At 43.6% G+C, this 23,839-nt stretch overlaps 1 protein-coding gene across 2 annotated transcripts in view; it reads right to left on the bottom strand.

Moving 5' to 3' along the window:
• Positions 1-23,839, bottom strand: part of MKLN1 (muskelin 1) — a 147,295-nt gene that overhangs the window by 72,001 nt on the left and 51,455 nt on the right. The gene's annotated exons all lie outside the window — the stretch shown is intronic.

Here is a 23,839-nt window from a genome sequence, read left to right as displayed (position 1 = left end):
GAAAACCTAGACCAGAAACCTGTATGAGAAGTGGAAAAAACCCAAGTTAAAATAAAGATTGGGGTGCTTTACTTTTTAGTAGTGTGACAGGATTAAAGTGAGACAGAATGTTTCTATTCTTTTTCTAAATTTCAATAAACCTTTCTTTACACAGAAAAATCCTCTATTCCACATGATTTGTGTGTTATGTAAATCTTCCCGTACTAAAATAATCAGTTACACAAGAAATTATGCACCTCCGTTTTAACAAAAGCCAATTAGTGAATTGCTCAGAGGAGGAATTATGACACTTGACATAGCCAGCAGAGTAAGTACAATTAGTTCATTACATACAAAATTTTAGAAAAATTTTAAGACCAAGCACAATCATACAATATCAGGACAAAAATATTACAGGCTGAACCTCTCTACTCCAGAACTCTCTAATCCAGCAAACTCTGTAATCTCGCATGATTTTAGTTAGCCAGGTAGCAATTTATCATGGGTGTGACCAAGTTTCCTGTGGTTCCATAAAGTTTGTTTCCAGCCAACTGTCCTGCCTCTGTGTTCTGTGCTGTTCTTTAGCTGTAATTTACATTTAAATATCTTCAAGAGCCCAAGCAGTGGAAGAGTTGGTAATGTGATAGAAAATATTGATTTCCTGCCATTCAGCAAATTCTCTCATCCAGCATGGGTCAGGTTCCAAGGGTGCCAGAAGAGAGAAATTCAAACTGTACTAAAGTTACTGCTGAAGCCTTAGCATACAATGTGAAATTGCTTCAATATATTTTGGAGATAAACAATGACCACAAAATTGATGCATTTCCTCAATCAAGAGGCTTAATGTTAGTGTTTTCAAAGGCAAAAGTTCAAATTATGTAAGAAAAGGAATACATGTACTGCAAGCACCATTCCCTATTGCCATAAACTGGACAAAGCAGGTGATCCCTAAGGGCTCACCAAAGAAACCACGAGCTACTGAAAGGAATCGTGAAGAGACAAGCCAGAAGAGTCATATCTTTGGGCAGACTTCTAAGTGAGTGAATGTGTAAGATACAGAATATACAGAAGTATCAGCACTGAGACCAGGGCCTAGGCACTTGGACAGAAGATAGCACCCTCTCCTAAGAGCTAGGAGACAGAAGATGTGTGTGCCAAGAGAAGGCCAACAGACCTCAAGACTGGAGCAGTGACTGGGTTCAGTTAAGAATCCAGAGATTAACACCACCTACCAAACCACCACAGGATCTTCATAACAGTCTAGCACTGCAGTGTCCAATACATTCATCACTCACCACATGTGGCCAACGGGACACTGGTGTGTCAATTCTGGCTCTGGAGCTGCATTCGACTCTTGGAGGCTTTAAAAGGAGCTGCTCCTAGAGCCACATGCAAGTGCCGCCTGCCTGCACGCGTGTCCTACCCTGGTGAGAGAAGTGTGTGGTGGTTCCAGCAACCCCAGACGACACTCTGGTGGCTCCAGCTGCTCCTCCAGCCCCAGCCACTCCCCAGGCGCTCCAGTGAGTTGCCAATATTAATTTAGAGAGGGTGGCTGCGGATGCCTGGCTCTGGAAGACGGAGAGGGAATCTATTCAGAGGGGAGACTGAGGGAGCCAGACTTTGGGTGAGGGCAAGAGAATTTATTGGAAGGGGGCTGTGGCAAATACAGAAGCAATCTTCCAGTTCCTATTGAACACCACTGGTCTAGCAAGTCCTGAGAGGAGCAGCTCAGAAGGGACTTGTGACAAGCCTTACAATAAAATTTCATCAGTACACCTGTGACATGCAGCAAGGTTCACTGCTTTCCTACCATAGCTCAAATGTGCTCATCACATCCTTTCTCTGGCCATATTTCTTAATCCTCTTCCCTCACCACACTCTTCCCCAAGACAAGAATGGGAAAAGTGCAGAAAGAACCAGTACTAATAGGGAGGATGGAAAAGAAATTCATGACAGCTTGATTATATAGGAGAAAACCAATGACAACTGTAACTTCCAGAACAATGACATTTATACTGAAGGGAGAGTTTTTCAATTAAACACTGAGTTTTTAATACTTCATCTGCTCACAAGCAGGCCATCCCTGCATCAGAAAACAGAAAGCCCATCTATGAACACATTTATGCAGTTGTGACACTTATGGATGCTCTTTGGCAAGGGAACAGAAGAACCTTTTCTGCTTAGTCAAACAACCCATTTAGATGGAATGGATATTTTATGGATCCTTCATTTGTTATGTCATTGCCCTTGCAAGTGAAGTTCTTTTTATAGGGAACCTAATGGTCTGAGTGCCATTTGTTTTGATTTGATGGCTTTTGAGGTGTAGGCCGAGCATATTTCAAAAATTCATGCAGTAATTTAAACAAGCAAGACAACGAATAATGTTAGGTAAATGAATGCTGACACAGTGGGAGAGTCCCAGCTGCAAAAGTTTACAGTCTAGAGCAGTGTTCCCTCTAATATTTCCATCCATGTGTGGAATAAGTTTTCTTATGTGCACCAAGGCATGTGTAGATGTGTCCCGCCAGTGGAAACACACTGCCAGCTGTGACTGGCATTTCAATCTTTCCTGGACAACTGGACAAGTCTTCAGCTTATAGGGAACACAAGCCTAAAGGGACAAGACACTACAAGTATTTATCCTCATTTTATAAACGGTGAGCTGAGAGCACCGGGAGAGTAGGTGATTTGCCCATGTTCACAAAAAGACAGAGCAAGGAACAACCTCAGATTTTCTCATTTTGAGATTACTGCTTTGCCCATAAGATCATCCATCCTCTCCAGTGATAATACTTCTGAGATGTGCAAATAAATCCTAACCAATTGATATCTTAAAGTATCAAAAACTCTTGGAAGTGGTACCAAGGATAAAGGAGTCGGTTCACTTCTGAGAACTACACACCATAGGAACGCTACAAACCATGTAAATATTGGACAAAAATGGACAGTAGTAACATTTTATTTCAATCATCCAAACGTTATATCAAGGTAAAGGCACAATAATCCTTCAGGTCTCATAATACAGAATTTTTGTTCAAATACTAATTACATGTGTTGAATTAGCAGCTTCTGGAGATCAATTTCCCCTTTATGTTTCTAGATAACATCCTCAAGGGCAGTAAATTGCCCCAGATTGGTCCCCAACAATATTTAACCTCTATCCTCAAGGGTACACTTCCAGGGAAAGGAACTGTTTTCTACAGCTTATTCCATCTTTTCTAATACACGCGTTGCCCACCAGAAGAGTGCTTAATCTGTAGTTTATTCAAAAACAATCTGTGCATGCATGAAAACGTTAACTGCATTGACAAAAGGTACATGGAACCCACTAGAAGCTTATAGTCAGCGAGTCTGCCACTTATTGGTAGTGATGCAAACTGCTGCTTTAAAATGGCTTTAAACAATGGTGTTTATTTTGAAACTGAAATTAGAGCGGAAAGGTCTAAACCTGAAGTTGCTTGAGAGTTACTATATTCTGCAACATACATCCTTGAGATATGACCACACTTCACTGGGGGACACAAGATCCAGTTATGAAGAAAAATATGCAGATACACTGGACAAAAGATCATGAATAAGACAGAGCAACATACAATTAAATGAATAATGAGCCTGTGGGCAGTTGAGAATGTTCATCCAAAGAAGTCCACTTCACAAAGCTACAATGGTAGGCCTGTTGTCTAGACAAAGAGGACAGCGAAACAGCTTGTTATGGAGAGAGTGACCTGACTGAATTCAAACTGGGAATGAGTTTGCTGATTCCAGAAGTTTTTAAAAAGCTCAACTCATTTATTAAGTAACAAGAGAGGATGAGAGACTGTAGATGATATGAATTTCCTTTTTAGGAAGAGATAAATATGGAGAGAGGGCTACAGAACCAGATTTTACCAGAGCCTTGACTGGTCCAAATTCCATGAGTCAGTCAATGTCAGAAGACGGCTAGACCCCCTTGAGATTATGCTCTCACTTGAACCTTGGAAGATTCACTAAAAGCTACAAACCCAATTTACTGAATAGTTATTACTTGTCACAGACACACTTCGTGCAGTGCACATCTACTGACAGAAGGAAATTTTACATTTACCTTCTCAATCTTTGGATGGAGAAACAGTAAACTTACAACCAAAAATACATACTACATTCTTTGGAAACAGATTTTTCTGTGGAAGACAGCAAGCAAGGCAAATCTTGATTAGGGTCTATTCGTGAGCCTCCCCCCTCAAAACAGAAGTGTCAAAAAAAAGAGCATCTCTACTGTAAGGAGTGTGGAACAACAACAAGCTGCACACTCACACCAAAATGCAAGTCTACAGAGCCTGCATCCTCAGCACCCTCCTTTACAGCAGCAAGACTTGGACCCTGTACGCCCGCCAGGAAAAGAGGCTGAACGTCTTCCACTGACGCTGCCTCAGGCACATCCTTGTAATATTGTGGAAGGACAGTGTCCAACACTACCATCCTTGAGCAAGCTGGAATCCCATCTATGCACACCCTCCTCAGGCAAGGGCAGCTCCGCTGGCTTGGCCACATCCACAGGATGAATGACGGAAGGATCCCAAAAGACATCCTGTATGGAGCGCTAGCCTCTGGCAAAAGACCTCCCAGACACCCCCAGCTGCGCTACAAGGATGTTTGCAAGAGAGAGACCTCAGGGAAGCAGACATCAAGCCAGACAGCTGGGAGGAGCTGGCAGACAATCGCAGCAGATGGAGGCAGGAACTATACAAGGGCCTTCAGAAGGGCGATTTGAGGATCAGACAGCTAGCAAAGGAGAAGCGAGCCCACAGAAAGCACAGCAAGGACCTGCCAGACACCCATTACATATGCAACAGATGCAGCAAGGACTGTCACTCTCGTGTGGGTCTTCACAGTCCCAGCCGACGCTGCAAATGAGGATGCCAAACGGAACTACGAAGGGAGCATTCCATAGTCTACATAGACTGAAGGATGCTACTACAGATCTGGAGGACAAAGCATGGGACTAAGATTTTCTGATCCTGGCTCTGCTACCAGTACAGTCTGGGGTCTTGAGAAAAATTTAAGTCTTGTGGATGGGTAAGCAAACAAAAGGTGTTGACAGCTAACTCCTCCCTTTCCAGCACTCTGGCTGTTCAAAGCAATAGTCAATTAGCAGTAAAGGGCATATCATACATTAAATATATCCTCTATCTAGATTTATAATAGCCTAAATGTTACTGTCTGTGGCAAGGGTCAAAACTGAGATGACTATTTCATAATTATGCCTTTGTTAAACTAACAGTTTGTAATTTACACATGCAAACTTTTAAAAAAAAAAAAGACTGTCTACGCTAGCCTGGCCCCCGGCTCCTCGAAAGGGAGATGCTAATGAGGCTCTGCAGAGACATAGCCTTAGTGACTTTCAGTCTACAAACAAATTACCAAAGTCAGCTTCAGGAACTTTTCTCATTTTTCTTCCAAGACTTAAATTTCCAACTAAGGAACAGTAAAGACATCCAAATAAATTATGTGACAAGGACAAACAACTGTTCAATAGATGCTGTTGCAGCCATCTTCATCTCAGGATATACTAGATACAAGGTGGGTGAGAACTTTTTACTGAACCAAATTCTTTCGGCAAAATGACACTCAACTCTCAGGGCTCCCTTCAGGTCAAGGACGAGCATGCTGAATGCCTTTCCCATAGCTGAACAAGAGCTCTATGGAGTTCAAAAGCTTGTGTCCCACCAACAAAAGTTGATCAATAAAATATGCACTCTCACTCACTTGGTCTCTCATATATGCACTTTCTGATTATTCTAATCCCTTTCCTCTAAGAGGAGGAGCAAAGAGGAAGAACTGCATGGTTTCCCCTCAAATGGTCTTAATGGATTTCGGAAAGGATTAATCTTTCCCAGCTCTAGATTTAAGAATCAGTTATTCCCTGAACAAGGCTTTGGTCTTAACGTACAACTCCACTTAAATATTCCATCAAACAGTCAGATTTTAAAAAGTGTTATTACAAAAAACCCAGCGAGAATAATTTTCTTGGTCGATCAACTACCTGAACCCATTTCGTTCTGGACCAATTAGTGTTAGAGGAAAAATTTAATACAGTAGGGTCTCAAAATTCATGAACTTACTGTTCATGAATTCAATTATTCATGAGCGGCCACTTCCCCCGGGGCCTCAGACAGGAGTGCCAGCAGCTGCCGCTGTCCCCGGGGCTCTGAGCCCCCTGTATTTGTGAAATTCAACATTCGCTAAAGAGAGATCCTACTGTATTCTATGAGTCTCCAGCTAACGCTGCTGTTTTCAGATATTTGCACACATGCAAAAGCTGCTTTTTTGGTAGAATCTCTACATCTTTTTCCTGAGACATTCTTTTCATATAAGAGCTCTTACTGAACTTTTTCCATATATATTAGAAGTCTAGAAATGCTAAATTAACATTAGATATTTTGCCCGTGAATCAAGAACCCTTCAAGTCCAAAGTCTCCAACAGTGACCGATGCCACAGACTCTGAGGAATACCCAAAACAGCACACAAAATGCAGTGCCATGTTGAAGCATAGTATATTTTAATGAAAAATTTTCTGACTATGCTATACCACATTATAAAATGCAGTTAAGACAATTTAACTTGCAAGCATAGACATCTATTCCTAAGGGCTAACATTTGAAATATGTTCAAAAGTTGAGGTATTTTTGCTCTGGAGCATCATAGTGGGCATTAATTCTCCAAAATAACTTGCTGATATACAAAAAAGTGATTGTAACGACTCTTAAGGATTACAGTCTGCTCAAATTAACATCTATGCCAAATAAACGTCTGCTGTGTCCACGGTGACACATACCATGAATCTTAGTGTATGTAATTTCTAAATTTTAGAAGCCTTCTCACCCCAGGATTCTACGATTGAGGGAATTCTGCAGTAAAAATCAAAAGAAATTGCAAAATTCTTCATATTTTTCAGAATAATGCAATATAATCATACTATCAAATATTTTGGTAACTTATTTCAAAATAAGTGTCAGCAAGTTTATCTATAGCAGACAATGAAAGACTGAGGAAATATTTTTCACAAATACACTCCTTACTAGACTTATAAACACAGTAAACCCCCAAGTTACATAAGGGTTGCATTCCTTGCAACATCTGTGTAACTCAAATTTCACATAAGTCAGGGGAAGGGGAGCCCTCCCTCCCCCCCCCCCCTCCTTCCTCACCTCTGGGATCCTGGAGCCAGACACAGCAGCCTCTGGTCAATTTTCTGACTCCCCACTGCTTGTGGGAGCTAGGAAACAGACCAGGCACCGCTGCACCTGGCTCCCCAGTCCCTTGTCCTCTAAGCTGCTGGGACTGAGGGGCTTCCCCTCTATGCCTCCCTCTTCCCCCTTCCCTCATTCTCCAAGTCCCCAAGAGATCACTTTCCCATCTTCCATGTGCTTCTCTGGGGGGTTCAGAGAAGGAGGGAGGTGGCAGGGTGAAGCCCCTCTGCCCCAAGAAGCAGGGTGCCAGGAAAAGCAGCGGCTGGTCAGTTTCCCAGCTCCCCGTTGCTGCGCCTGGCTCCCAGGAGCTGAGGGGCTTCCACCCCATCCCCTCGGGTTCCCCCAGCAGCGCAGTGAAAGAAACAGCCCCACGGCTTCCCCTAGCTGGGGGAAGCAGACAGCTGGAGCCCGGGATTTCAACACTCATTAATATGATTAACACACATGTTGAACTCACATAAAGCAGAGGTTTACTGTGCAGAATTTTGCATAATTCATTTAAACTACAATATCAAACCATATTTCCTGCCTGCCCTGCACCCTCAGTGGCTATGGGAATGTTGGAGTAATGGACAGAGCCCTGCAATGCATCTGCGGATCATTTTTGCTGATGAGATGTGGATACAGTTTGTATGCGTGTATGGCTCCAGTAGTGAAGGAGCTGAGGGAGAGGAAAGGAGCTGGGGAGTGAACCCGGAGGGTGGTTGGGTGTTCATGAGAGAATACAAAAGTTTTTTCTGGAGGTCAGGGAGGGATTGTTAGAGAACCTCCCCAAAGCAGGCTCCAGCTGACCCCCAGTCTCTCCCTTTCAGCTAGGCACATCTGTCCTGTTCCCATACCCGTGTTCTTATCTCCTCCAAACACACCCATTCTTCCATCCCCATGTGTGTCTGTACCCCACTCACTCAACACTGTGGACCTGCAACGCCTCCCCATTCCCACACATCCTTGTGTCCTGTCAGCCAATCCATGAGCCCAATCTGTGTGTCCATGCACCCGTCCATGTTTCTATGCCTTTTCTCAGCCACCACCTTCCCCCATGTAGCTGTGAATCCCCCTTTCCCCCATCCTCATGTACCCCGTGCCCTCATTCTGCCCCATCTTTCCCAATGGGGCCCAGCACCCTGTACGTCCACTCCCATTTAGCCCCGCCCTAGTCTGTACCCCCGATAGCCTTTAACACCCATTTGAGACTCCCCCGCCCAGCAGTCCCATACGACCCACCGTGTCCACCCCCGACTTCCCAACCTGGCCCTGCCAATCTACTACAGGAAGGCAGCATCTTCTCTCCCCTTTCACCAGATGGAGCTGTTCTCACCAAGAAGCCACTGTTCTTTTAGCACAACAGTGGCCAATGCTAAGCAAAAGGCAGAACTGCAACAACTCAAGGGGAGGGATAACTCAATGGTTAGAACTGGCCCTGTAAACTCAGGGTTGAGAGTTCAAGGGTCTTGGCAGGTTAGATTTTTACAAAAAAGTCTGCCAGGGATGGTGATAGGCCTGGGCTTTATGACTTAACAAGGTCACTTCCAATTCACAATTTTTTTAATTTAATAAAAAACATCCACCCAAAGTATTTTCCATAGAACTTGTGACACATGAATTATGCACACACAGTTAAACAAAATACTGAGGACATGACATCACTGCTCAAATCAAACCAGGGGTTCTCACACTTCATTGCACTGTGACTACCACATTCTGACAAAAGTTATTTCACAACACCAGAAGAGAAGCCAAAGCCCAAGCCCCAGCGCTCTGGGCTGGAGGACCAAAGCTGAAGCTCTCGGGCCTGAGCCCCAGGCAGGGGGCCTGCCAACTAAGCCCATGATTTCCAATACATTCCCCACTCCCCACGTGATGAATGGGACATTGCAGTGTGGTGACTGGCTCTAAGAGCCGCTTGCGGCTCCGCCAAGCTGCACACGTGGGTGCTGTCCACCCACTCCATGCACAGTGGGAGAAGCACATAGCAGTGGTGGCTCGGGCCTCAGCGTGGCGCCTGCTGGCGTGGCCGTAGCTCTGGTGAGTCATTGCATTCAGTTTGCATAGGGCGCTGGGGGGGGTTGGGGTGCCTGGCTCTGGGGAAGGGGTAAAGGGAAGGCATTGTTAGCATGGAGGGGGTGGGCACAGCACAGCTGTGGCCAACACAGGACAAAAGCCATAAGTGTGACAATCCTTCAAATTATTATTGGACACCAACTTAAGTATAGCTTACTATGCTACCCTGAGCTGAAACCTATGAGCTCTGGCTTCAGCCCTGGTCAAAGGGGCTTGGGTTTCAGCCCTGTGCCCCAGCAAGTCTAAGCCAGTTTGGGGACCCCATTTAAAGGGGTCACAACCCACTTTGGGAACTGCTGGATTAGATGAAAGACACAAAATTCCTACTAAGGTCATCTCATTCCATCTTCCAGAATGGATTGTTATACGAAAATATGCATCCTGGGGAGAGAGGGCCTCACACCAATCCCCTCTTTTGAAGGCTAGGATTATGGTGCCTAGAGCATGCTCATCTTCATTCATTGTATTTTGACAACTTCCACGATATGGAGGCATCTCTGAAGATCAGACATGGATTTCAGACTTGGAGTGAAGATTAGGCAATTGGACCCTAAGCTTGTTTCATGGACCTGCCATTTCATCTTGCATTTGAGACCAGGGCTCATCCTTCCAGTTGAAGCAAAAGGCTTGTTTTGATGGTACGCCCTCAAGAAATTAATGGAGCCTGAAACACCCCAGGCAGCTATGGAAAAAACAGCCCACTTCCTCAGTGCATCCATAGGATGCCTATAACACTCTTGTGCATCACTCATAGGCCGTGTCTACACGAGCCCCACACTTCGAAATGGCCACGCAAATGGCCATTTCGAAGTTTACTAATGAAGCGCTGAAATGCATATTCAGCGCTTCATTAGCATGCAGGCGGCCGCGGCACTTCGAAATTGACACGCCTCACCGCCGCGCATCTCGTCCTCACGGGGCTCCTTTTCGAAAGGACCTAGCCTACTTCGAAGTCCCCATGATAGGAATAAGGGGACTTCGAAGTAGGCAGGGTCCTTTCGAAAAGGAGCCCCGTCAGGGTGCCGCGGCCGCCCGCATGCTAATGAAGTGCTGAATATGCATTTCAGCACTTCATTAGCAAACTTCGAAATGGCCATTTGTGTGGCCATTTCGAAGTGTGGGGCTAGTGCAGACGTAGCCATAGGGTGCCATCTTAGCTAGTTTCATTGACACAGGCTTCCCCGATTTACAGGTGATCAGCAACAAACAAAGATAGCTAGAACACTGAAAATGGAAGTCTCGTACCAAGACTGATCAGTTGCAGCATAAAGACTTTGATCTCCCATAACATGGCTGTGTTGCAAGCAAACAGAAAAATCAGTTCCTCTGTAGCAGTATTTGTGAAACAGACAGCACATTTGTTTCGGGAGACAATCTCCAGGTGATCTGACTACCCAGCATTGAGCGCACACTGATTTTACAGATCAGTCTGTTTCTGTGACAGGACAGCAAGGTCCTGAGGGAACAAGGCCAAGCCTTCTCTTCTCCAGAGTTTCAACCAGTGATGCTCCATGAGACACTAGAGTGTTGGAAGAACTTCATCCCACCACCTGTACCTTTGGATCCAAGTCCTTCTTGGACAGTTAAGGTCAGTGGGGAAGCACTGGCCTTTACTAGTGCAGATTTTCAATGCCTCTCCAAAAGAGGGTAAGTTGCTTGCTGTTTTGAAGGCAAGATCTTGCTTCAAGTAACTGTTGCTTGAATTTGACAATCTCATCATCTTTTCTGGGTCAGACTGTGAAATAACAGCTGGCTATGACAGAGACTGCATTGACTAATGATGTCCTGGCAATGCACAATGATTTCCATTGCTGGTATTAAATCTAAGAGCAGTTTTCACTACTATTCATCATGAGGTGTTGTCAATCCACCTGTAGACTCTAAGGGGCTGATGTTCAACAGCTTACTTTTTTCCCCCCTCAAAGAGAGCTCAAGCTGCACTTATAGGCAACTGTTCTTTCACCCAGAGCTCTTAAGCATGCGGTGCCACAGGGTCCCATTCTGTCACCTCTCCTGTTCAATGCATCAGAGGTGTCCAACAGAAATTCAGAGATCGCCACACTTGTCAATGTCATCTTTCCATATTCACCAGTTTATGTTATACAAAATGTTAGAGCCAGGCACTCCCAGCCCCCCTCTAAATAAATGCCATTGTCCCCCACACACTAACTGAATACCCTCCCCCAGACCCAGGCACCCCAATGGCCCCTATTCTAATTTAATGCTGGCAACTCACCAGAGCTGCAAGAGCTGCCAGCAGGGGCACCACACACTTCTCCCACCAAGTGGTGGGGCATGTACAAAGAGCAGGCAGACAGCACTCCCTGAGTCCAGCTCTCCGGAGCAACATTTAAAGGCTCCTACAGCCGCAGGTTGGCCACCCCCATATTTGCCACACCACAGTTTTCTATTTGCTGCATGTCTAGTGGCAAACGTATTGGACACACCTGGTCTATAAGGCCAGCAGAAAGTTTAGTAAGCAGGCACAGGGTCAGGTGGTTTGAATAAACTGATATCTAATTATACATCTCTCTCTCACCCAACGTCAATTTAGGTAACAGTTCAGCAACTCAGACTATGTCTAACTGACACTAAGGGGTAGAGTACAGTGAGCTGGCTGCCACTCAAAGACAGAGGTGATGAGGGCCTGTTGGGAGAATAAGCTGGAGGAGGTAACATTATCCACCATGGACTGAAAGAGTACACCTTCCATTGGTTAAGAAATTTTTTACAAATTAGGGGTGATACTGGCAGTTCCTGGTGGTATTGGACAATGGTGTCACAGCAGTCCATCAGCTTTTTACCATCTGTATCAAGCAAGGAGGCAGCAACTTCTTCTTTCACATATGGACCCTGCCACCACTATAAGTGGTTTTACTGCCTCAAGCTTCATCTACTGGAATAAACCACAAGGGGGGGGGGGGCTACAATTTAAGCCATTTGGAGATTGAAGATGCAGAATCCAGCAGCTCACTTACACAGAAGTGGGGGCATCTTGCTGGAAAAACAATGGATGGGGCTGTACTGGCTGCTGTGGCAGATCACAGACTGAAGCTGACAGGTGCCTGAGGGAGGGGGAATATTTTGGGTGATGGAGGAAGCCTTTTTGTTCCCCCTGTAAGTTCACAGAGGGTGCAGTACTGCAGGCTGGATACGCAGCTGGGGTTCATCAGGAGTCAGACAGCATCAGACCATAATAAATGCACCTGTGACCAGTGAAGGCCTCCAGGCTCTCTATAAAAGGTTTTCCACAGGCTGCAGGAAGGAAGGGATGCAGTGGTCAGAGAGGAGGAGGCTGGGAGATGACCAGACCTGACCTGACCCAAGCACAGCCAGTTGCCCCAGCAACACAGTACAGGGGAAAGACCCCAAGGATGCACTGATGGGTGAAGAGGCCCAGGGAAAGGGAGTGACCATGGGGCAGCACAAAAATCCCCACTAGCTCCCTCCTTCCCTAGGGCTCCTGGGCTGGAGTCCAGGGCAGTGGGTGGGACTGGACTCCCCCCACCACCTCCCCTGGTAGGGCTGGCCAGCTGGGGCAGAGCTGGAGTAGCTCAAGGCTGGCAGAGAGGGACCTGCTCCACCCCAAATTCAGACTGGCCAATGATGAAAATGGCTTGGTAAAGGGAGACCATTGCCTTTGGGAAGTCCCAGGGCAATGAAAGGGCCCTCTCAGTCTGAGGCACACAAGGAGCTGCCCAGAGTGCAGAACCCTTCAGGGACAGTCAAGGGGTCCATCACACTGCCCACTGAATGGGAGCTGAAGATCTTGGTTATGAGTCTCAAAGTCTTATATGGCCTGGGATGGATTCTCCCACATCATACTGCCACAGCTATTGTCAGCATGGATGCTCTAGATACATCCTCTCCATTGTACAAGGAGGGAAGAGGAGTCAGGGCAAGAGCTGGCAGGATGTTTCTCTGTGATGACTCAGATTCTGGAACTTGCTCTGTCTGAAACAGCCCCAGCCTGGCAACTTTCCAAGTACACTACAAAATGCTTTTGGCAGTCTTTAAAGAAGGTTGAGAGTACATTTTCTAGATGAAAAGTAGCTAGATGGCCAATATCAACGGCCATTATTGGGTCAGACCAAAGGTCCATTGAGCCCAGCATCCCATCTGCCAACAGTGGCCAGTGCCAGGTGCCCCAGAGAGGGTGGAGCGAAGACAATGATCAAGCGACTTCTCTCCTGCCATCCATCTCCATCCTCTGACAAACACAGGCCAGGGACACCATTCCTACCCCCGGCTAATAGCCTTTTATGGACCTAACTGCTATGAATTTATCTCACTTTTCTTTGAACTCTTATAGTCCTAGCCTTCACAGCCTCCTCTGGACAGGGGATCCACAGGTTGACTGTGCGCTGTGTGAAAAAGAACTTCCTTTTATTAGTTTTAAACGTACTACTCACTACTACTTCTGAAGTGGGCGTGTCCCACGAAAGCTCACCTAATAATTATTCTGCTCATCTTTAAAGTGCTACTTGACTGCTTTTTGTTTTGATAGTGGGTCTGTCCCACAAAAGCTCACCTCAAATTATTTTGCTAGTCTTTAAAATGGGACTTGACTGCTTTTTGTTTTGATAGTGTATAGACTGGCATGGCTCCCTCTCTGTTACTGTTTAATGATTAACTTAACATGCTTACACCTTTGGACAGGCATCAGTTTGAAATATAAAACTAAAATAAATCAAATAATCTTCAAGTTTAATTGTATATATTCCTAAAAAAAGTGATTAGAAATGTCAGATCCCTAGTCTGGCTCCAAAATCCCGCAGTTTAGAATCTAAAAATGGCAGGTGACCAGAAGAATCGAGATCACTTGTTTCATAAAAGCATAAATGATCTGCTCAGAGAGGCTACCAAGAACATTTCAGTTCAGTGTCTCTCTTTTTTCACTAGCTCTCAATGGAACCTAAGGTAAAATTCAAGGTTTCAGTTGTCATCTTGAAAGCACTAATGTACAAGTTACCCTCAAACATGACCATGCCCTTCCTTCCACAACAAATACACTGCACCTGAACAATGCTACCAAGCACAGAAACTACAGAAGTTAAACATTTAATGGATGCATAAAATGACCAGAATAGTTCAAGATAGGCTATATGTCCTCAAGAGCTGAAAAAATTCACACATGTAAATACACAAGACAAAGTAGGGCAAGAATGCAGGAGAGGAAAGGTCTGGGGAATAACTAAATAATGACAGGCGATATGCAATGATGGGTAGAAAGGAGGCACATGGTACTTCACACTTTTTTAAAATATGTACTTTGCTTGTGTAACTCAGTACAAATCTAGGATCTTGTGAATGTGTGTTGTACAGATTGCAAAGATGTGAAGAACAGTGAAATTACAGAGCAAGTCAGCACAATGTTGGGATTAGGATTCAGGAGTTCCTGGCTCCCAACATTACATTCAAGCCTCTTGGCTATGTTAGCTTTTACAGTGTCTAACCAAATCACATGCTTGTCATGGAACATTCATGGATTAAGTCCTACTAAACACACTGGAGTTCTTTCAAAACCTAAAAGCCTGGAGGAAAATGTGATGATCTTTCAAGCAGCATTTGCTATACAGAGATTCCAACAAACTTAAGTAACTGAACTGGCTGGATCTTTACTGCTTCTCTAACCACAAACTGATTACAATCCTCTTACTACAAAATGATACCCCTTCCTGCCAGCAAGGTCACAAGCTATTTTGAAGCTGTATTTTCAAACTGAAGTACATTTTAGCAAATTAATGCAGTATGTATGTACAGCACCAAATATCAATGGCTCCTCCTTTTTCCCAAATTGGACTTTCTATTAATTACAGTGAGATTTGACAAAAATGAAATCCATGCAACTTTACTTGTTCCGTGAGCCCAACGCAAAGCCTCCACTAGTGAGAAGAAATGCAAAGACCATGTGAAACTTTACAGATCTGAAAGCTGTTCTGGAGATTTTCCCCTTGATGGGCAAAAAGCATTTTTTGGTCTGGTTGATTTCTGTTAGTCTTCACCTTGTGTTAGAGGCCACCTGGGATAAGAAATTTGCCTTCACAGAACAAGGAAAATTGCCTTTGACACCTATCACTACTCAGAACTAGTGCCTCTCAATTATAAAGTTAACATTCCAATAAATTCTCCTCCAGCAGAAATTGGAAAAACCTGTTCCCCTCTTAAACTGTCTAAAATACCCAGTTGACTATGTTATAGAACACTTTCAAAAGAAATTCAAGGGCTTTCAGGATTGAACTGGGAAGCATTTAAAGCCTTTCTGGGAAGGAGTTTCAGTTTACTGCACAATCTTTAAGATACAGAGAACAGCTAAGTGATCTTGCAAACAAGATCAAACAACTAGATTGTATGGTGAATCATCAGGAGCATAAGTTTTAAAATACATCGATAATAATCTCTGTTAAAAGATGAGCTCTTCAGAGTGACAACTTCACGTGATAACTTACGTGATCATGTACATTCTATGCCAGCTGAGAATGCAACCTTATGCCAAACACATCATAGACTGAGCCCCCTCTGTGTAGAGAACTGGCTCCCTTCCAAGATCTCCCAAGGTCAAGGTTCAGGACCCTTCATCGGATGACATATTTAAGTATTCTCTGTGAAGCTGCTGGAGATATCCTCCACTTAAACATGGAGAATACTTATTTCAGACATTTGGAGTTTTAATGTTATTATGCAGTTATCACTATCAGAAGTGGGACATGTGCCAGGTGTTGAAGAGCAGTGGAGTGGAAGTGACTAGCTCTAGAACTTTGGGACCAGGAGTAGCAGGGAGGAGCTTTTCTTCAATGTTGGGGGTTTAGAAAGCTTCATGAAAACATGGAGGGATTAACAGAAATTACATCAGGGCTTACAAATAATAAAATTAGGGCAATAATAAAATTTAGCCCTAATCTTGCAAAAAGTTACATGTATGAGTAACTCAAACATGTAAAAGATATTCATGTGCATGATTGCAGAATACAGACCTACACAGTCAACTCTTTGTGGCAGTGTCCATCTGTCCCTATGTTTGTATGACACCTAACACAAACAGGCCCTCAATATTAATTGATGTATTTGTTTGCAAACTGCAAAAATAGCAATACCTGACTCAAATCATTTATTTAGATTTAAAGACTACAAAAGTTCCTATATACATTTAATGTATTCCAACAGTTTGAAACTCACAATCACCTTAAATAACTAATTTAACATGCTTGAAAAAAAGAGAAGAGCTAACGTTTGCAACGAGTTATTTCCGCATATACTGTGAACAATGCAAGTCTGAGCTTTGCGACCAGGTGCTTGAGAACAGGGTGAGTGCTAACAGGAGGGAGTTTTGAGAGGCTCTCCTGAGGGGGAGAAGGAAGGAGCAAACTAAAGCACCTTTGGGTAAGTGGCTGCTTGTGTTTGGGGGTTCTGGGCGTGTGTGTGTGTGTGTGTGTGTGTGTGTGCGCGTGCGTGTGCGCGCACGCGCGCGCGCGCGCTGAGCAGTTGTTTGAAAGGCCGTGTGCTCAGGCAGGCAGTTGGAAGCTGAGAGTCTTGATTAGGTTTGAATTTAAACACCGTGTGCTCATTGGCTGAGCTGTAGGCAGAGGGAGGAGCTATCAGGGAGGCCGAGCACTTAAACCCCGCTAGTAAGCGACCAGGGAGCTTTGCAACCGGGTGCTTGCGAACAGGGTGAGTGCTAACAGGAGGGAGTTTTGAGAGGGGAGTTTAGAGGGAGCCAGTGACTTCTATTGCCCTTAAACTTAAATCCTTTATAACAACCTCTATCTGAAACATTTAATTAAACCCTCATGTATAATTAGAGTAGGAAATGGAGGCAGAAGCCCAACAGCACAGTGGGGGCTATCCTGTTTATTGTGTCGAGTGCAGTATGTATGACTACCTACCCTGTGGGCGGGTGGCGTATGTGTGCGCTCGATGCAAGGAACTCCTGGCCCTCAGAGACCGAGTGCATGCTTTGGAGGCCAGGGTGGCTGAACTGGAGGAGCTAAGGAAGGCAGAGGTGTTTGTTGATGAGACTTTCCGGGACACAGTAGGGCTGTCCCACCTCCAATCTGACAGTCCTGATGCTGTTACGGAGGATGAAAGGCTCAGGGAAGGAGAGCAGTCAATGGGAGCAGAGGGAAACCATCCCATAGTTGGGACCCTCCTTCCAGAGGGTACTATGGTATCCTCTTGCTCCGAGGATACTTCTCCGGGGGAGGGAGCACCAGCTGTTAGGAAGAAGCAGGTTTTAGTAGTGGGGGATTCGATCATTAGAAATATAGATAGTTGGGTTTGTGATGACCGGGAGAACCATATGGTGACTTGCCTGCCTGGTGCGAAGGTTGCGGATCTCTCGAGGCATCTAGACAGACTTATGGGCAGTGCTGGGGAGGAGCTGGTGGTCGTGGTACATGTCGGTACCAATGACATAGGGAAGGGTAGAAGAGATGTTCTGGAGGCCAAATTTGAGTTACTAGGAAAGAGACTGAAATCCAGAACATCTATGGTGGCATTCTCTGAAATGCTTCCAGTTCCACACGCAGGGCCAGATAGACAGGCAGAACTTCAGAGTCTCAATGCATGGATGAGACGATGGTGTAGGGAAGAGGGGTTTAGATTTATTAGGAAATGGGGACACTGTTGGGGTAGGGGGAGCCTATACAGGAATGATGGGCTCCACCTAAATCAAGGTGGATCCAGACTGCTGGCATTAAACATTAAAAAGGTCGTAGAGCAGTTTTTAAACTAAGAGGTGGGGGAAAGCCGATTGGTGCGGGGGAGCACCTGGATCGGACGGAGACTTCTCTTACACGAGGCTCCATACATAGGGATGCCCTAGAAATTAGTCAGATAGGGAACATGGGAAATAATATATGGGCAAGATCAGATGTGAAACAATCGCATATAAAAAAATCCAAGGCGTCTGTGAAAAGCGGACATATAAATAGTGGTAGTTTTTTAAAGTGCTTTTACACAAATTCTCAGAGTCTGTCTAATAAGATGGGTGAAGTGGAGTACCTCATATCAAAGGAGGAAGTTGACATAATAGGCATCACAGAAACATGGTGGAATGAGGACAATCAGTGGGACGCTATCATACCAGGATATAAATTATATCGGAAAGACAGAACAGGTCATGCGGGTGGCGGAGTGGTACTATATGTGAAGGATAATATAGAATCAAATGAAAAAAATCCTAAAAGGAATCAAAATGTTCCATAGAATCATTATGGATAACAATTCATTCCTCTAATATGAATATGGCTTTAGGAATATATTACCGACCACCTAACCAGGACAGTGATAGTGATGCTGAAATGTTAAGGGAGATTAAAGAGGCTATCACAATAAAAAACACAGTAATAATAGGAGATTTCAATTATCCCCATATTGATTGGGTACATGTCACCTCAGGACGGGATTCAGAGATTACATTTCTTGATGCCTTAAATGACTGCTTCTTGGAGCAGCTAGTACAGGAACCCACAAGGGGAGAGTCAATTCTCGATCTAGTCCTGACTGGAATGCAGGATCTGGTCCAAGAGGTAACTGTTACTGGACCGCTTGGAAATAGTGACCACAATATAATAACTTTTAATATTCCTGTGTTGGGAAGAACACCGCAGCGGTCAAACACTCTGGCATTTAATTTCAAAAAGGGGAATTACACTAAAATGAGGAAGCTAGTTAAACAGAAACTAAAAGGTAGAGTAACTAAACTAAAATCCCTGGAAGCTGCATGGAAACTGTTTAAAGACACCATACTAGAGGCCCAACTTAAATGTATACCCCAAATAAAAAAACACAGTAAGAGACCTAACAAAGAACCACCATGGCTTAACAGCCATGTTAAAAAGGCAGAGAGAGAGAAAAGGGCAGCTTTTAAAAAGTGGAAGTCAAATCCTAGTGAGGAAAATAGAAAGGAACATGAACACTCCCAAATTAAGTGTCATAATGTAGTAAGAAAAGCCAAAAAAGATTTTGAGGAACAGCTAGCCAAAAATTCAAAAAATGATAGTAGAATGTTTTTTAAATACATTAGAAGCAGGAAGCCCGCTAAAAAAGCAGTGGGGCCCTTGGACGATAAAGATATAAAAGGAGCGATCAAGGAAGACAGTGCCATTGCGGAGCGATTAAATGATTTCTTTGCTTCAGTCTTCACGGCTGAGGATGTTACAGAGGTTCCTAAATCTGAGCCAGCCTTTTTAGGTGACAAATCCTAGGAACTCTCCCAGATTGAAGTGACATTAGAGGAGGTTTTGGAGTTAATTGATAAGCTGAATAGTAACAAGTCTCCAGGACCAGACGGTATTTACCCAAGGGTTCTGGAAGAACTCAAATGTGAAATTGCGGAGTTATTAACAGTGGTTTGTAACCTATCCTTTAAATCCGCTTCGGTACCCAATGACTGGAAGATGGCCAATGTAACGCCAATATTTAAAAAAGGCTCTAGAGGAGACCCTGGCAATTATAGACCAATAAGTCTAACATCAGTACCAGGCAAATTAGTAGAAACAATAGTAAAGAATAAAATTGCAAGGCACGTAGAAGAGCACGAACTGTTGGGCAAAAGTCAGCATGGTTTCTGCAGAGGGAAGTTGTGTCTAACTAATCTATTAGAATTCTTTGAAGGGGTTAATAAACATGCGGACAAGGGGCACCCAGTGGACATAATACACCTAGACTTCCAGAAAGCCTTTGACACAGTCCCACACCAAAAGCTTTTATGTAAATTAGGCGGTCATGGGATAGGAGGAAAGGTCCTTTCATGGATCGGGAATTGGTTAAAAGACAGAAAACAAAAAGAGTGAGAATAAATTGGAAATTTTCACAATGGAGGGGGGTAATTAGTGGTGTTCCCCAGGGGTCAGTCCTGGGACCGACCCTGTTCAACCTGTTCATCAGTGATCTAGAAAATGAAGTAAGCAGTGAGGTGGCAAAGTTTGCAGATGACACCAAGTTGTTCAGGACAGTCAAAACCAAAAGGGATTGTGAAGAACTACAAAAAGATCTCAGCAAACTGAGTGATTGGGCAGCAAAATGGCAAAGGAAATTTAATGTGGGTAAGTGTAAGGTAATGCACGTTGGAAAAAATAACCCAAATTACACAGACAACATGATGGGGTCAAATTTAGCTACGACCGATCAGGAAAGGGATCTTGGAGGTATAGTGGATAGTTCTCTGAAGACATCCACGCAGTGTGCAGCGGCAGTTAGTAAAGCAAATAGGATGTTAGGAATTATTAAAAAAGGGATCGATAATAAGACAAAAGATATCATACTTCCCCTATATGAAACTATGGTATGCCCACATCTTGAGTAGTGTGTGCAGATGTGGTCTCCTCACCTCAAAAAAGATATATTGGCATTAGAAAAGGTTCAGAAAAGGGCGACTAAGATGATCTGGGGTTTGGAACGGGTCCCATATGGCGAGAGGCTAGAGAGACTGGGACTTTTCAGTTTGGAAAAGAGGCGATTGAGGGGCGATATGATAGAGGTATATAAAATCATGAATGGTGTGGAGAAAGTGAATATAGAAAAATTATTTACCTTCTCCCATAATACAAGAACTAGGGGACACCAAATGAAATTGATGGGTAGGAGGTTCAAAACTAATAAAAGGAAATTTTTCTTCACACAACGCACAGTCAACCTGTGGAACTCCTTGCCGGAGGAGGCTGTGAAGGCCAGGACTCTGTTAGGGTTTAAAAAAGAGCTCGATAAATTTTTGCAGGTTAGGTCCATAAATGGCTATTACCCAGGGGTAAAGTATGGTACCCTAGCCTTCAGTACAAGGGCAGGAGATGGATGGCAGGAGATAAATCACTTGATCATTGTCTTCTGTTCTCCTTCTCTGGGGCACCTGGCACTGGCCACTGTCGGCAGACGGGATACTGGGCTGGATGGACCTTTGGTCTGACCCAGTATGGCCATTCTTATGTTCTTATGTTGAACTTTCACAAATAAACGTCTGCTGTGTCCACGGTGACACATACCATGAATCTTAGTGTATGTAATTTCTTAATTTTAGAACACACATGGATCTTTTAGCACAAAAGGGCTGTATCTACACTGGAACAAAACTTCGAAATGGCCATTTCGAAGATTACTAATAAGGTGCTGAAATACATATTCAGAGCCTCATTAGCATGCTGCCGGCCACAGCTCTTCAAAATTGCTGCTTTTCACTGTCGCGCATCTCGTCCAGACAGGGGTCCTTTTTGAAAGGACCCCGCCAGCTTCGAAATCCCCTTATTCTTATCAGCCTATTCTCATGCTTAAAGTTAGGCATGTCCCTAAATACCTTGCTAAATGAGGGCCCTGGTAAAGAAAGATGCTCTTATGCTTAAGGCACTACGCAAGGAGTCCAGAGATCTGGGTTCAGTTCCTCACTCTGCTGCAAACTTCCTACACAATCCTCAGTAAGTCACTTAATTCCTCTGTGTTTCAGTTCTCAGTCTTTTGATAGTACACTGCATCCTCCTCTTACCCTTCTTCTGCCTTGTCTATCAAGATTGTTAAAATCCGAAGTTTACAACATTCTTTGTGACTGTACAGCACCTGAGAGTGCAGCTCCGATCTCATTTTGGGTCCCTAGGTGCTACTGCAATATAAATAGATTATTGCATGAATTATGGTACTATTGATAAATATAAAGCAAACTATCATGGTTCTCAGTTTGCTGATTTACTTAGCAGAGCCACTAGGCTACCAAAATCTTCAATGTTCCAATTCAGTTGAGGCTTTGAGATTTGTGAGAAGAAAAGATGTATGAACTTTAGATAATGATCAACTTACAACGGCAGTCTTTCATGTCCCTATCCAATGAGCCAAAACTTTCCTCCTCTAATTACTTTCATTAAATTCACATAGGACCTCTTCCAGAAAAACTAAACAAATCTGATATTTGACAGTTATTCTTCACAGTGCCAATTTCTAACAAATGCAAAAACAAGAAAAGTTTCGTGCTTATCAATTGGTAGTAAAACTAGAGACCAAGCAATACACCAATATTTCATGCAAGAATTAACAGATATTGAGTAAATGAGAACATGACAGATGTAATAACATAAGCTCTAAGATTCATATTTTCAAAGTTGTCTAAAGGATTTGGGAATCACATTTCCATTAAAAAAATCTCAATCTAAACTGCATTAATGTTAAGCATTGTAGGGCTTCCAATTATACTGTCAATAGCGTACACTGCCTACAAACACTTCACACTGTTCAACATAAAGCCCATTCTTTAAATTAATGCATTTTTCCTCACAAGAAAACATGTTTGTGAAGTTACCATACATACAAAAAAAGCCTGGTATGGGGGAGAGGGGAAAAAAACAGAGGGAATGGGTACTGTGTTCAGGTTGTGGTTTGTGGCTCTCTGAAGATGAAGGGATCCATCCCACATGGTGCTCTGAAAGTGGGAAGATGGACCAATGGGATCATGCATGGTGGGAAGGGGAGAAGGAGTTCAGTCCTGCACATTCCGAAACACTTCGGCTGCTCTGGAAACAGCTTGGTTGTCTACTCCCCAAATACCATGCACAATATCATCTGCTGCTGCTGTGTGGGCCTAACTATTCAAAACATTCGTGTTCTATTTTTGGCACACTTCCCAAATTCTGCTGACAGTACCAGCTATAAAAAAGAATTTCCAACAGTTTATAAAGATCAGCTAAACATGACTGGCATTTTATAGGACAAGGAAAAGCGATTTCTCTAGTCTGATAGGCTCTTACTAATAAATGTCAAAAGACTACTGCAAACAGTTGAGACAATATAACTTTTTAAATCAAAGAACAATCTTTCATAATGGAAGTGCTAGGCAACTTGTAAATATATGGACCACTATCATCTCCCCTAAGGCTACACCTCTGTCACAGAACTGGTTTACTTTGTACTTCCCCTAAGATTACATTGACTAAATGGGATATGTTTATTGCTTTCTGCTCTTATTTTAGCATTACAGGTTACTTAGTGTGAATGTTCAAGTATCCATACTTCTCTACTTGCAAGAGCTCTGTCATCAAGTGTATGTCTAGTGACGGAAAACAAAGACAAAACCATTTGTTTTAAGAAGCAGGATGACCTTCTGAAATTGCTCCTTTCCTGTAGGCTTACCACCCACTATATGTAAATGGAGCTTGCATTGGTTTGATTCTACCATGCTTAATCTACACAGGATACCAGTGAATCACTGCAACTTTCAACCTGTCTATCCCAGACAGGAATATCTCAATTGAACAGTCTAACATCAAGAAGTACTCATAATTCTTAATATACTACTAATACATTTTACAGATTTAATCACCAGTGTGTCACAGACTTTCATAAAACACCTCACTTAACAAATGTCTGTAATACTGTAAAATCACATACAATTCATTTACATTGTTTATCACCTGATGTTTAGACTGTTTTTATAGCCCAGATAAGAAAACAGGTGTTACAGGAAGATGTCCAAAATTGCAGAAACTTTCATTTTACACTCATCCCTCGCTATACGAACACAACTGGTTCCCAACTTTCTGCTTGTAGGTAAAAAAACTCATAAGGACGACATTAAATTACCATTAAAATACATGTA

The sequence above is a fragment of the Carettochelys insculpta genome, chromosome 1 (genome assembly GCF_033958435.1).
Source record: "Carettochelys insculpta isolate YL-2023 chromosome 1, ASM3395843v1, whole genome shotgun sequence".
In the NCBI taxonomy this organism is placed as follows: Eukaryota; Metazoa; Chordata; order Testudines; family Carettochelyidae; genus Carettochelys; species Carettochelys insculpta.
Note: the sequence above shows the minus strand (reverse complement) of the source record. Positions and strands in the feature narration are given on the sequence as shown.